This window comes from Peromyscus maniculatus, chromosome 13 (genome assembly GCF_049852395.1).
Source record: "Peromyscus maniculatus bairdii isolate BWxNUB_F1_BW_parent chromosome 13, HU_Pman_BW_mat_3.1, whole genome shotgun sequence".
NCBI classification, from domain to species: domain Eukaryota; kingdom Metazoa; phylum Chordata; class Mammalia; order Rodentia; family Cricetidae; genus Peromyscus; species Peromyscus maniculatus.
This window is the reverse complement of record NC_134864.1, coordinates 46,040,814-46,057,229: the sequence shown is the minus strand read 5'-3', so window position 1 is coordinate 46,057,229 and position 16,416 is coordinate 46,040,814. Positions and strand designations below refer to the sequence as shown.

At 34.7% G+C, this 16,416-nt stretch overlaps 1 protein-coding gene across 7 annotated transcripts in view; it reads right to left on the bottom strand.

Annotated features, from left to right (window-relative positions):
* Window positions 1-16,416, bottom strand: part of Erbb4 (erb-b2 receptor tyrosine kinase 4) — a 1,076,808-nt gene that overhangs the window by 475,130 nt on the left and 585,262 nt on the right. The window lies entirely within an intron of this gene.

The window sequence follows — 16,416 nt, the reverse complement described above, 5'->3', positions numbered from 1 at the left end:
TCTCACAATCTAATTTTTACTTCTGTTTTTATTGATTATCATTATATTTACATTTCCTAGGTTTTGATTTTTTTTCTGTCCAATCTAAGTATGTAATCCTAAATCCATATTATAAGCCAGGAGTCTTCTTCCCTATGGACTGAATTCCACAAGAGGAAATCCCACATTCTTATATTTTTGGTTGTGAGCCTAGCCTTTAATGGCTGAGCCATCTCTCCAGCCCTAAATCCCACATTCTCAATAATGTCCTATAACGATATTTCTCTAAAGTGTTACTTACAATAGGCACCAGATTTCTACATTTCTATGATTTGAGATTTCTTGTTACTCCCACTTTACAACAGCATAAAGATGTCTTAGCACCATGGCCAGGTTCCACCAGGAAAACAGTATGCATTCTTGATCTGTCCAATATCACTTTTCCCCCCAATCAGCAGCTAATAGCAATCAGTTGAAATTTTTTACTTGGATTAGTTGAAAAAAATGAGTCGTCACTGTATCTCACATATTTTTTTCTGTGATAGAAAACGAAGCCTGAACTATAAAGAAAACTAAAGCAATAATATAATTATGTATTGAAAAATGATTATTATGTACTAAATTATTATGTATTAAGGTAAAAACATAATTATGATTTTATTTCTTCTTTCTGAAGAATAACATTCATTTGGAGAAAGAATCAAAGTGACAGATTAATTCTATTTTATAAATATCTTTTCAACTCATTTCGATATATACAAAGATACTTTATAAATGTTTAAGTTGATGTACCTTACATTTTAATTCTTTAATAATGATCACCTTGTTTTGCTTTCTTTTGGAAGAGTTGCTTATAATGCAAACTCCTTCAAAGGTAATAAGGTTGTAAAGATCTCTTCAATTTCTATCTGGCTATAATTATCCAAGGAAGCCTTACCCCAATTACTATTTATTATAAGAAGTTAAAGAAAATGAATTTTATGGTTTTACCTAAGAAAGGCCAAAGGTTAATACTGCCTCCTCTAGATCTGAAAGAAAGTCAATAAATGAATCTGTGAAGCCCTCCTCAGACGACATGGTTCTTCAGTGATAGAGGAGAAAAATCTATTTGGAAAATGTACCTATTAAAGACAACAGAAGGAAGATGGAAATTCTGTAAAGAAAATAACAAGTTGTAAATGAGAATCTTTTAATTCAAGTTGAGCCTCCTTGTTGGGATAACTTCTTTTACAATGTGAAGATATATCTGTTTAACCTCACCTGTCTAAGGCACTTTCTGATTGGTTTATTAAAAAGCTGAATGGCCAATAGCTAGGCAGGAGAGCATAGGTGGGATTTCCAGGGAGAGAGAGGAACTGGGGGAAGAATCTGAGAGGCGAGATATTCACTTGCCAGAGAGGGAAGAAGTCAGATATATAGTACTGAGCAGAGGTAATGAGCCACTTGGCAGAAAGTAGATTAATATAAATTGGTTAATTTAAGTTTTAGGAGGCAGTTGGAACAAGTCTAAGCTAAGCCCATGCTTTCGTAATTAATAAGAAGTCTCTATGTCATTATTTGGGAGCTGGTGGTCCCAAGAAAGACCTGTTACAACTCATCATTTCCCTTTCCCCTTTGTGCATGAAAGCAATAAGAGTTTAAGAAAGCATCCTTAAGAAATGAGTTGTACAGATGGAAAACCCACAGCTAAACATTGGGACAAGCTTGGGGAATCTTGCTGAAGAGAGGGACAAAGGATTGTAGAAGCCAGAGGGGTCAAGGACATCACAAGAAAACCCACAAAAACAGCTATTCTGGGCTCATAGGAGCTCACAGAATCTGAATTGACAACCAGCAAACCTGCACGGGACCAATCTAGGCCCTCTAAATATGTGTGACAGTTGTGTAGCTTAATCTACTTGTGGGACTCCTAACAGTGGGAGCAGGGGCTATGTTTGATGCTTTGGCTGGCTTTCAGGAACCTATTCCTCACACTGGATTGCCTTGTCCAGCCTTAATACAGGATAAGGAGCTTAGTCCTACCACAACTTGCTATACACACACATACACACATGTATATATGTGCATACATGTGGATATATGTATATATATATATGGCCTTCCCTTTTCTGAAAAGAAACAGAGGAGGAATGGATGGAGTTGGGGAAGGGGGAATTGAGGAGGAAATGGGAGGAGAGGAAGGCGAAACCTCAATTGGAAAGTAAAATAAATAAATTAATTTAATTTAAAAAAGTTTTAAATTAAACTTTTTAAATTTAAACACTCATGTTCTACTTTAATATATGAAACTCATATATCAGCATTTTAGACAAAACTCAAAAGAGAAAAGGTATATGCTAATTAGAAGAGTCTAATGATGTTGAGAACTAATTCTTTCAGATAAATTTTATAAAATGCTGAATATTTAAACTAATCCAAATTATGTGAGTCTTATGCTTTAAATTATAGTTCAATAAAATTTTGGGAAAGGGCAAGGAATTCCATTTAGATGATACTTCCCTGGGCATTTATATAAACTTTTCCCTCTTCTTTGGCATAGTTCTTACTGGTATCTTTTAGTCTCTTCTCAATTTTCTTAGGTTTTATTTAAATATTGGCTTTTGATTGACTTCTTTTATCAGTCCTGTAAATAACTGAAGTTCAGATCCAACCACTAACTATGTCTGCACCCTAACATTTTTTTTTTTTTTTTTTTTTTTTTTTTTTACCTTTCACATCTCTCTTGCCACCAAAATGATCCCTTAGAACTGGGAGGTTTTTGATTACTGTTTACTACTATGAGCTCACCCCCAGGGAAAACCATGTACACTAGCAAAAGGCACTAAAAATATTTGTTGAAATAAAAATCAATGAGAAAGGGAATTTAGAAAATATTACTTGTGCACTTTATCATTCTAAATAGAAATGAGGAAGTTCAAAGTAAAAGTGAAATGTGCCCATTGATTTTGTTTAAAGGCTAACAAGATTAAAAGATGTTGGGATAAAAATATTATCATAGTAACAGAGGAATATCAAGAGGAATCTTTTAAGTTTATTATGGCATTTCAGAAAAGGTTGTGCTGCAATTAAATTTTATTACAGCGTTAAAGAAACCGTCATGAGAAGAGACGTAATAATAATTCTACTAGCTTTAAACTTCACCCACATCATCCTGTCTTCTCTACATCAGTATTCTACCACACTATGGCCCCACATGCTGCCAGTGCCTGCCAAACCTTGACACTCAATGGAGATGAACTTGTAACACACTCAAAATCTAACATTATGAGTTGCTAAGATGCTTCAGTGGGTAAAGAATGCCTGATGATCTAAGTTCAGTCCCTGTGACCTACATGGTAAAGGAAGAACTGTGACCCTCAAGTTGTCCTCTGACTGTCATGTGTTTGCTATGGCAAATAAACAATGGAAATAATAATAATTGAAATGAAATTTTAAAAGGTGTTATAGATGATTTATTAATTTGTCCTTCACGTTTGAAACTGCAAACTTCATTTCGTCCCATTCTTTCATGTCTATGGATACTTTAACTGGGAAGCAGTTGGTTTTGAGTCTTTATCTTTCCACTGGTCATCATTGTTTTGAGTTTCCGTATTCCTCAGTACATTGTGATGTAGCCTACGCAAACTTGCATCACTTTGTTGTGCCTTGACTAAGACCACTTCCCTAAGCTAAACTTTCTGTAACAGCTGCAATGGAAATCAAAGGCAATAAAAAGCGTACTGCATTAGCATTCATGAATGAACATGATTGAATTAGGAATTTAATAATCTCTCTTTCCCCCTCTCTCTCACAGACACACACACACACACACACAAAATTAAGATGAGAAAAAGAGCAGGAAGTGTTTTGTGAAGACTCATTTTAACTGTACTGAGTGACTGCATCCAACAAATACTGGGATCATATTTTGATGCCTGTGGTAATCATCATGTAGTTGTATTTCTAAAAATGCTACAATTGAATGCCTACCTCTGTTTATCAGAAATTCAATAGTTAATTACATTATGAAAGGCAAAAAACTTTCAGCTCTTTTTCTAATACTGCTTTTACTACAAATCGATCCCATAATATTTCCACAAATGTATATGTTTTCTTCCCATATTCTAGATATGTTGGCATTCTATGACTTCAAAACTTACTTCCAGAGATTTTTTTCTTTATTTATGTATTATTATCTTATGAACTTGCTGATTCAGAAAAGCTGTCTATTAATAGTACTTATTTTCCACCCTATTTTTTATTATCTTACAACTGTATACATTCAGGAAAACAATGATTTGTATATGTTTTGTTCGTTGACATGCCCTAAATAAATGGAAAATTATTGCTCAATGGAAATCTTCTACCTATTTAACTTCCCAAAATGAATTAATATGTCTCCCTTAAAGTACTTTTCATTATTTTCCTGAAACACTAATACAACCTATTAACTATTCTACCCTCAGGGTTGCTCCACACCAAGAGATCTTCTCAGTAACAAAAATGTTATGAAATATAAATATGACCAGGACATTAATATTATAAAAGTTGATGTTATACTTTTACAATGTCTATTGGCTCCTTTATTAGTATTTCCACGAAAATAATACATATATATATATATATATATATATATATATATATATATATATATATATATATAGAGAGAGAGAGAGAGAGAGAGAGAGAGAGAGAAAATATATTTTTTTAACTTTTATTTTTGGTTTTTCAAGACAGGGTTTCTCTGTGTAGTCAGGCTGGCCTCAAACTCACAGAGATCCACCTGGCTCTGCCTCCTGAGTGCTGGGATTAAAGTATATATGAAATATGTGTATGAAAAAATATATGCAGAGAGAAACAGAAACTAAGATTTTATATGAAAAGTGTAAAGCTCAAGATGAGTTAGAATATAGTCAAAGAACATAAAGTGGCAATGTTCAAACCATTCAGAGAACCACATTGTTTCTTAAGGATAGCTATATGTTAGTGTACATATCTGTAAATATGAATATGTAATATTTTCATATTTATGCACACACATATAAATATGTGCATAGTACCAATCTCATTGAGATAATAGCACATGAAATCAGGCACATATTTTTATTTTATTCTATTTTGTTCCATTTATTCAGAAGTAATTCACTAAGTTTATTTTATAAACCACCAATAGTTTTAATACAAAGTTTGAAATAACAAAACAAACAAACGAAAAACTGCAAAAGAAATTTCAGTTCATTGACATTACTGAGTAGGTCAGAGGACTGATGACATTATTCACTGATAGTCAACTTTTGGGAGTGATTCTAATGCAGTAATATAATATAGGAGAAATCTGGTTATATTAAATATAAATTGTACTTCTTTTTTTGAGACAGTGTTTCTCTTTAGAGCCATGGCTATCCTGGGACTCATAGAGATCCACCTGCCTATGCCTCCCAAGTGCTGGGATTAAAGATGTGTGTAACCATTGCCTGGCTATAAATTGCACTTCTAATTTGAAAAAGTAAGACGAAAAAAAAAATTCAGATAAATTTGAAATGTGATATATTGAATCTTGTGAGCAAAGATGTAAAGTAATAATCACTAATTTCTGAAATAATTCCCTTGGAAATCAATCTATTTGTCCCAAATTCAATAGACTAATTTCTAAGTTAGATATTAAGAATATGTATTACTATGGTAAATATTTCAAAGAATTTCTTCCAAAAGCATTAAGTAATAAGACTTATTTGTTCTTAGGAGAGAAAAATAACATGGTATGATCGCCAAACTCATTTCCCTTTTCTGCTGAACCCAGCAGATAGATTACATTTCCTAGTGTCTGTAGTGATTTATTGGGCAGAAGTGAGCAGGGTTTGGACACTGCATGTGAAGTAGAAATGACAGACTGTGCCCAGGGCTCATGTGCTTGGAATTTAACAGGCTCTTTCCTTATGACAACTCACAGTAATGGTCTTTTCATTCCAGCAGTGCCAAATCTTGCTTTCCTGTGGACATTAACCCATCAAGACATAGAAATCATATATTATCTCCCAAATTAATTGATTTATATCTGAAACCGTACATATGCCTCCATTATTTCCATTTCTCTGTTTCTTTTATATGTAGAATGATTCTTTTACATGTTGTCCTACAGTGGCTAATAACTCTTCTGGATCCTTCTATCATGTATTTCTTCTGACTGGCTTTTTATTCTTTCTAAATAAAAGTGTTTTTCCAGGTCAAAATTGATCTTTAAATTGTTGGATGAGTCTGTTGTGATTTTCTTTTTCTTTTTTCTTTTTTTTGTATTTGTTTTTCTGTTTGTTGTCTTTTGTTGTTGTTGTTGCTGTTTGTTTGTTTCACCTTTGATTTTTCAGGAACAGTTGTTCTGTTTCTTTTGTTTGTTCTTCACTTAGTTTTCAAAAACAGCAGCAAAAACCAAATAGTACTCTCACTGTTCTTAGACCCACTTCACGAGTCACTCCTTCAACCTGCTCTACTGACGTCCTCCCCGACAGATAGTGTCCCAAGGTAGTCACTGAATCCTTCCTCTCTTCCTTTTCCTACAGTCACTACCTAGAGGTTTTGACCCAAACCATAGCATTTAGTACCAGGAACACCCCATGACTAAGGATATACAAAGTTCCATTTGAATGTCAGAACAACTTCCTGAATAACTCTTTGATCCTATAGCCTTCTCAGGCTTATAAACCCCAACACTGACTCATCATTTTCTTCTCTACGCTTGAGCTTCCCAACTGTCCCCAAATCACAGCTGAGTTCCTCTTTCTTCCTTGCACCACGCCTGTTTTCTCAGCAAATGCTTTCCACTCAATACATTCTCAAAGTTCAGTTTCAAAGGCATTTTCAGGGAACATGTACTGGTCTCAAGTGTCCTTGTGCCTTATCACTTGTTTTAAGCTTCACATGGCTTCTTATGTTCTTTCTTTCTTCTCTGGGATTCCATTCTCCATATAGCATCCAATGAAGTCACAATAAGTATTTTCAGTTTTAGAAGGTTAGTTTCATAATGACATCTCTCAAGTGGTTCTTTAAAAAATGACAAACAATATCATTTTTCTGATATATCTTGAAGTTCATATATATATACACATATAAATGTGTACTTGTATACATATATATGTGTGTGTGTGTGTGTGTGTGTGTGTGTGTGTGTGTGAATACATGTGTATATATATGCATAAAAGTCTGTGTAAAAGCAAGGTATTTACACATATATGTATATATATATTAATTTTATTTAATTTAAAGTATAAAAAGCAATGCAATGCTACTCTCCTTGAAAAGAACTATAGACTTGGATGTTTTTACAAATCTTTAAGAGCTGTTTTTCAACATCAATAACATGGCAGTGATATCTCTTCTTTGCCTTTATGATTTCATTACAGCTTTTATCTTATTGATTTGTCCTTGCTTACAGAGCACACATAATTGTCTTCAACTGTCAGATTTGCTGACCTGCTAGAATACTACTTTAGATTGAAGAGTATTTTCAATAATCATTCTTCACTAATATGTATTTCTTCTACAACAATTATATCAATAATGAAAAACTTACAGTAAATGATATATAGGCAACATATATTTTATGTTGTACAAACATTAGCCAAGCTTGAAGTTCCTGTATTGTGAAAAAACAAACATAAATTGGCTCTGACAAAGTGAATGAAAATCTAAATAAACATTTCATTCTCAGTTGTAGAGTGTGCTCTGCTTTAGTCTTAAGTATAAATGTATGCAAAAAAAAGTTTCAATCAAAGTTCATATCTTTTCATAAAAAGGTCATAATTATATTATGTTAAAATGTTCTAAAATGAATTATCCATGAATGCTAGGGGTTTACAGGTGTTTAGCTAGGCAGGATTATAGATAGAATATTTTGTTTTACTTTTAATGATATGTATAAAGAACTGTTCATCTGACTCTAGGTAACAGGGCATCATAAATGTTTTAAGTCCTGGTTAAAATACCAATTATAATTTGAAAACTGAAACTCATGAACAAAGTATACTGATAAAATTGTACTTGTTCCTCAAAGATAAACTAAGAGGAGTTTCTCTTGTTTAGCCTGTGCCACTATAAAGAGAAATAAGGTAAATGTTTCTTTTTACTTGTGGGAATCAGACATGCCCCTTAATATAGCCGGCTTATTTTCTAATGAGAGGCAGAGCAGAGATGGGAGGAGTAGAGAGAGGGTATAAAGTTATAAGTAAATAGATAGACAGACAGACAGACAGACAGATATATAGATAGATAGATATAGGTTATGTGAGAAAAAAATCTAATTTCAATTAAAGGAAAACTGCTGTGGGATGTTCTGCATGTCAAATGTGTTGCTCTGATTGGTTAATAAATGAAACATTGATTGGCCAGTAGCCAGGCAGGAAGTATAGGCAGGACAAGCAGAGAAGAGAATTCTGGGAAATGGAAGGCTGAGGCAGAGTGACACTGCCAGGCACTGCCATGACAAGCGAGATGTAAGGTACCGGTAAGCCACATGGCAAAGTATAGATTAATAAAAATGGGTTAATTTAAGATATAAGAACAGTTAGCAAGAAGCCTGCCACGGCCATACAGTTTATAAGTAATATAAGTCTCTGTGTGTTTACTTGGTTGGGTCTGAGCGGCTGTGGGACTGGCGGGTGAGAGATTTTTCCTGACTGTGAGCCAGGCAGGACCAGAAAAACTCTAGCTACAGTAAACTTTTTAAAAATGCATCAACACAATATTCTCTCTATTGAACCACATATACCTTTACTTTCATTCAATTTTAAAGTTGGTTTTGTTGACATAAAATATTTGTACACATTTTGGGTGTTTGGTAATTCAGCATATATAGAAAATGTATAATAATAAAGTATGATGTTGAAAACTGTTTTGTTTTTAACTTTTCATTCCTCTAATATTTATCAAATTTTACTTCCACATTTTCTTTATTGTGCAATTAGATTTTTAATTCATCTGTGTTTACCACTTCCTAATTTTCCTCATTTCTTTTTCCCTCATTCTTTTATTTATCCTTGCTCCATTTACCCTCTTCCTTTGTTCTCTTCCTCGATCCCATGTATTTACCACTGTTATCTCTACCCTAAATTACCTTTAACTTTATAGCTAACTCTGTATTACTTCTGTTATTTTCTTTTTTTATTAAGAATTTTTTTCATTCATTTTACACACCAATCAAAGATCCCCCTTTTCCCTCTTCTCGTCCCCCCCAGCCTTCTCCTCCCAACCCACTCCCTACACCCCCCCACTCAAGAAGGCAAGGCCTCCCATGGGGAGGCACATCCAGTAGAGGCAAGTCCAAGCCCTTCCCCCTGCCTCAATGCTGCACAAAGTGTCCCTTCATAGGTAGTGGGCTCCAAAAAGCCCACTCATTGAACCAGGGATGGATTCTGATTCTACTGCCAGGGGGCCCCGCAAGCAGATCAAGCTATACAACTGCCTCTCCATGCAGGGGGCCTAGTCTAGTCCCAGGCTCCACTGGTGCTACTGTATTGGCTTAACCAAATTTCAGTGTATTTTCATAAAATAGCATTGTTTTTATTTTTTTCTAATTATTTAATGCACGTTTACATGGAGAAGTCATATAAACACCTTTAAAGTAGCTTGTAAATGTCTAAAAATATTGATGCTACAAATTTTATTTCTATTTTCCTTTAAACCAAATTAAATCATTATCCTTTAAACCAAATTAAATCATTATTCTGTTAATATGATATTGTTGGGCATCTCATTTCTGAATTAAAGTTTTATCCACTGTAATATAATCATTTCCATAAAACGCTACGTAAAAAGAATGCCTAATAACTCGATTAAACATGCTTTGTCCTCAGTATTTCCTTACACTCAATATGCATCTACTGCACAAGAGTTACCACATGTTGCTAGGAAATTAATGCCAAAAGAGTTAGCACAGAAGAGTGACAGATTTTCCTCAAATATCTATACACTGTAAATGTAAGTTACTATGTATCTGACAAAAGTAATCTGTACAGAGTATTTATAAAGCAATTTACCTGCCATCTATTTAAAAGGCATTTTTTTGTAGTTAAATTAAAATGACCACATTTTCTAGCCTTTCATGGTATCGTGACTATAAATCCATTATTTGCTTTTTAAAAAATGTACCAGTCAACTCTTTTGTATTCTAACAGCAAACAGCTATCCAACATTTTCAGGATCATTAAATTAAAAAAAATTAATAAGAAAAGAAAGTCCTTACCTAGTTTATATTTTTTTTCTAACGGGTATAGAATAGCGAGTGATTTGCTTTTGAAATACCCTGTAGTCAGTCACTTGTGTCCACATGGCATTCCGATCTTTCAAAGTATGAGACCTACTGACCTTAGATTACAACAGTTCACAGTTGTATTTATAGACCAGGATTAGCCTGATTTTCTAGTTTGCCTTCCCTATGCTTTAGTTACACTTTCCCTTTTTATAGATTTCAACTATGGTGGGGCCAGTAGTGACATATCATCCAAGTAAACCTTCATTAAACTAGCAAATGCATCATTTTAGACTTTTGAAAAGAGATGAGAATTAGATCAAGGTTGTACATTCATGATTTTTGTTTAGCAATCATGAGAAGTATAAATAAAATTAATCTATTCTTTCACATTTCAGTGTCTTTTTCTTGTTGTTGTTTAAAAGGACTGTAGAATCCATGGTTTAAATTTTCTGAAGTTAGCTTTACTTTTCCTCTTTCCTTGATAGCATTAGAGCCTTGCTAAAGTAGCATTTATTATATTTCAGCTTCAAAATTATCTTTTAAGTTCAGATAATGCATCTATCAGTATTATTTTGTATCACATTTATTATGTCTTTCTAATAATAGTTGATGTAAAGAGCATGTTAACAGACATTACGAAGCTAACCTCTAAGCAATTTTAGAATTTCCAAATTACACTTTCTTGCTAGACAGACCTTTAAAATGACATAGCTTTGTCTTTTTCATTATCTAATTTGGCAAATGATTTATGTCTCTGTTCATGTGAGTTGTTGTAGTTTATAATGGATATAGTATTTTAGGCCCACTCCACAAGATGCCACCCATACCTGGCACGGCCTGGGTAGCCAAGAACCAGAGACTAGATGGCCAAGAAACCTAGTGTAAAACCAGTTACTACTGTTAAAAAAAAAAGTGGCAATAAAATGACTCCTAATAACATTCTGCTACACCCATGGATCAGTGCCTTGATCAGCCACCATCAGAGAGGCTTCCTCCTGCAGCAGATGGGAACCCATACACAGACAGACAAACATGCAGAGAGAAAGAGAGAGAGATCTTAGAACATCCAGCTCTAAAGGGTTGTCTGTGTCAAAATCCTCCCCCTTAGAACTCAGGAAAACCTGGGGAAGTGGAGGCAGCAAAAACAAGAAAGGAGAGAAGACACCAAGGAAACAAGGCTCTCTCAATGAACATGGTCAAAGCTCATATGAACTTGCAAGAGACTGAGGCAACATTCAAAGGGCCTGCAAGGGTCGGCACTTGGTCCTCTGTGTACATATTATGATTTCTAGTTTAGTGTTTTTTATGGGATTCCTGAGTGTGAAAACAAATGAGTCTCTGATTCTTGTGCATTCTTTTAGAATATACTTTAAGAAGAATCTAAGACTAAGATCCCTTTAATACTGTAGTTCTCAAATAAACCATAATCAGAGGAAACCAACTATTGTAAATCTAATACACTGTCTTTAGTGAAAAGTCAAATTTCATACTAATGGTAAAAACTTACCAAGTAGTATTGGGGTACGCAATAAATAAGCTGAATACAATTAAGAAATTGCACTTTGATTTAAAAGAGTTTGTTTGGCTATCCTGTTACAACCAGAACCCATTTTCCATATTACTGCTTCAAGATCATACGAGTTGTTTTACACCTGTTCTCACAGAAAGGCTAGTCTTGCACACAGTGAGCTAAAGCCTCAGATATCCATCACATGCAGTGTTCCAAATATAAACACCTGTGAGTGTCCTCAACTGTAAAGAGATCCTATTTAAAAAGCAGAACTTCAAAAAAACATAAATGGCTCTTGTAGTCTCAAGAATTCTCCTTGTGTTAGACATGGTTCCTGGGAACATCAGCACATAGTGCAGTTGTTCTCATGTCCTAAAATAGCACAGATTGGGCATTTAATCTTTATCTTGCCAAGTTAGACTCTAATTACTATTTTTGTTAATACAGAGAGAGAGAGAGAGAGAGAGAGAGAGAGAGAGAGAGAGAGAGAGATTTTACCCAGTTTGAATTTTTATAATGTAATACAAATCAGACAAAAGCAAAAGAAACTCAATGCTTTGTATAGGGAGAAAACTAGAGGCAATATACAAAAACAGCATCAATAACAAAAAAAATCCAACATTTTTGCAGGTATTGAAAATAAAAATATCAGATTGGTCAAATTTAAAAAAAATGTATTAAAATGTGGCCCTTCAATGTAACTCTATTTTAAGTAGCTACACTTTAGTAAAGGATTTAATGTCTATTCATGATGGGGCATAATTATATTTCTAATTCTGATGTTATATTTAGCCCTTCACTAAGGCTCTGTAGAGGACATGAACTCAGAATAACCATGGCTCCCCAAGAGTTGTCACATGGTCACATGTTCACTGTTTATAAGTAACCTACTTTATTTACTAGATACGGGCAGGGCCTTCTCTCGTACATATAAATGCTTATCTGCTGGATTTAGGTCAGCAGGGTGCTCTACACAGAGAGAAAATTCATGAACCTGTTGTCTTCTCCACTTCCATTGTATACTAGGAATTAAACTGAGGGATGTTTTCAAGCCCTAACCTCAAACCTAAATGGGAATGGCTACATAATTAACACACTTAACCTTAGTAGGCCCCTCAAGTGAAGAAAACATGTTAAAATTGATAGGCTCAGTTTGATTTTATAGGTTTCCACAGAATAGCATGTTTCATCTTGAAATCAAATTGAATTTGTTTGTCTCTCATCTAGGCAAGCATGTGGATGTGAAGACGAACAACAGCAAAGCGTATTCTAACAGAATAGAAGGGCTCTGCTTCTCCTCTCCTAATCCCAGAGTGCATGCCTTATTTGCCGTCTGCTAACATTGCAACATTGGATAAGTCACTTCACTATTGTGAAACTCAGCTGGCTTTTATTGACCTTTAACACAGAGATTGCATTCAGTGAGTGGAATTGTGTGTGAGTGAGTGTGTGTGTGTGTGTGTGTGTGTGTGTGTGTGTGTGTGTGTGTGTGTAGACAAGATTGGTAAATGAATTCATCAGCTCCCTTCTGGCAGGATGACAGGTGTGTGGTGTTTTTCTGAGTGTGCACGCTGATCCTGGCAGGAACAGTCAGAGACCCGCTGCTTGCACCCTCAGAGGTAACCTGAAGGAGTGCTCCAAATGCTCTTCTGGAAGCATCGTTCACAGGGGAACACTGCTCATCTGATGAGGACCGAAGGATCACTCTGCCATGATTGTGCTTATCACCATGGCCATCTCACGGCTCACACATGTTTGTCCCATTTCCAAGTGCCATCTGTAGTATTTTCCAACACTATTAACTTAGAAGCTTTGACATCACATAGAACTGAAATATTTACTGCTGTGTACACATCTGGCATTTTTGGAATTGTTGAAAAGAACTGACAGTCTAGTAAATTTTCCTACATTTTTTAAAAAATCATTCTTGATATTAAAACTCCAATGGATAACCTCACTAGCAGTAAGTAGACATTAAATTCATGGGAGAGAAACCAAGAGAGTTTACTTTTATATAAATGTTACAGCCACAGTACTCAATTTACTGTATTTTCCTCTTTTTTTTATACAGAAACTCAAATTTTGTGCATGGTTGCATAGGTATTAATTATTGTTTGGCTCTGTTATAAATGATGCAATGTTTTATATTCATTCTTCATGACTTTTCTTACATTTGGGGGAGTTCACTGTAAATTTATGTGTGTGAGATTAATCTTAATTACCAAACTTCACAATCCCCCTAGTTCTAATACATACCAATCCTTCCTCTTTTTCTTGCATTGCTTTGCATGTAATTTATGATTAAATACCTGATGATTTCATTATGCTATTTATGATTCTTAAGGATTGTGATTATAACCAGTCAATCTGTCTTCACCTAAAGTCACTGTGAAGACAAGAGTTAACTTTTATTAAAATATAAACAAAGTTTCTAATGGGAAACTTGAGCAATACTTGAAACAATTCCTATCTAATAGCAAACTCTTATATATGTAAAATAATAAGTATCTATATTTTATTCACTATAATATATTATAATAGACAATTTCTCTCTATCTTATATGATATAGCATTATAAACTGCATTTATTGGAAATAAAGAACTAAAGGATACTAAGCTAATAATAAAAATTTGAATATAATATCACATTAAACTAAATATCTACTCTGAATATACAGGAGAAAAATTGCTTTTGAAAGAATTCATATTTCATAGGTCATGTGTTTCCATTCATTTGGCTATTTGTCCCTGTGCTTTACCAACCTTGGTTTCAACAGTTCTCGCTCATATAAACCCTGCTCTTTCTCGCTAATTAGACTCCCAGCGCTCCACCAGGGGCCTAGCCATGGATGTCTGCATCCAGATTCCTCAGTACTTGGATGGGGTTTCAAAGGCTGAGGGGCCCCCAACTGGATCAGGCCCTCTGAATAGGTGAGACAGTTGATTGGCTTGATCTGTTTGGGGGGCATCTAGGCAGTGGTACCAGGTCCTGGGCTCGCTGCATGAGATAGCTGTTTGAAACCTGGGACTTATACAGGGACGCTTGGCTCAATCTGAGAGGAGGGGACTGGACCTTGCTGGACTGAGTCTATCAGGTCGATCTCAGTCCTTGGGGGTGGGTGGCCTTGATCTGGAGGTGGTGGGAAAGGGGGGTGGGCTGGGAGGAAGGGGAGGAGGGCAGGAAGGGGGAGAATAAGGAAATCTGTGACTGCTATGTAGAACTGAATAGTATTGTAAAATAAAATAAATAAAATCAAAAAAAAGAATTCATATTTCTAGCAAGTGTTTTAATTTCTTCCTTTTGTTATCCAAAGAAACTTTGTTTAGCTATTTTAACACTGGACTGAAATGAATACTTACTGGTTAATAAAGTCACAAACAAAGAATTTACTTTTATTGTTAATCATATTGTTTCATATGATAAATGTCATGAGTTTAGGGTCAGTGATATGGCTAAGCAGGTTGAAATACTTGCTATCAAGCCTGACCACCTGAGTTTGAGCAAATGAACCCATAAGGTGGAAGAAGAAAATTGACATCACCAATTATTACCTGACTGCCATATGCACACACACACACACACACACACACACACACACACACACACACACACACACCATACATGCATAATAAGAATAACAGAGAAAATACTATTGAAAACAATTAAGAATATATAATTAAATTTTTTTAGAAGATAGAAAATATCAAGTCAGTCAGGCTAGTTAGCCCTATGTCCTTATTCCCTACACAAAATTTTACTGGGTATTAAAATGATTCGGTTGAACTTTCTTCCAAGATGTTCACATATATCTGTTTCACTATCTTCTGTCTTCTTTCATTGTTCTTTGAAATAATGTAAAAAGCTCTCTTTCTGTCAGACTTCAAAATGTTTATTCTATTCACTCCATTCAATCAGACTTTTGAGTATTTAAAAATGTTGTCATTTACAGCTCCACATGCTACCACTTGAATGGTGACAGATACACATATCCATATTTTGGGCAGTCCATGGGATTGAATCTTGGGCCTCTCATATGTCAAACAAGATCTCTAACATCAGTCTACATCTACAGCCATCATAATTATATTTAACCTCAACAGTTAACTACTATGTGACTAATGGCAACATTTTAAAATAAATTATGCTCATATTATTTTAGATTGGATAATGAACTACCATGTGACTTTAAAAATCCTTATATTCAACATCAGCCAAATTTCATCAGTTTCACATAATCCTAAGGTGCAGAGTAGAAAAGAATAATATAAAATAAATTAAATGAATGGCTTGCAATAGAAATTTCACTGTAAGAAAAAGCAGTGGAGAGTCATATACATTAAACAATTCCTGAATGGTTCTCGTTGCATTTAAATGAAAATGTCCTCAGGACTCATTACCGCTTGTACACTCTATGGAGAGCAGTTGGGTGACTTGTCTTTTCAAGTTGCCAGTAGTTCTAGGCTCATAGCCACTTCTTCCACCTTCAAAGACAACATCACTAACCAGATCCTCTGTACTCTCAATTCTCTGTTCTTGTTATCAGCATCACTCACCATTATTATGGTCCTATGTTATTACCCTTGGCCCATTCATGTCCTCCAGAGTAAGCTTTCTATTTTACAATCAGCCAGCTGGCCAACATTTATATCTAAAAATTTAACTCCCCTTTGTCATGTCATCTATGACACAGTCTAGTGACGGGATTGG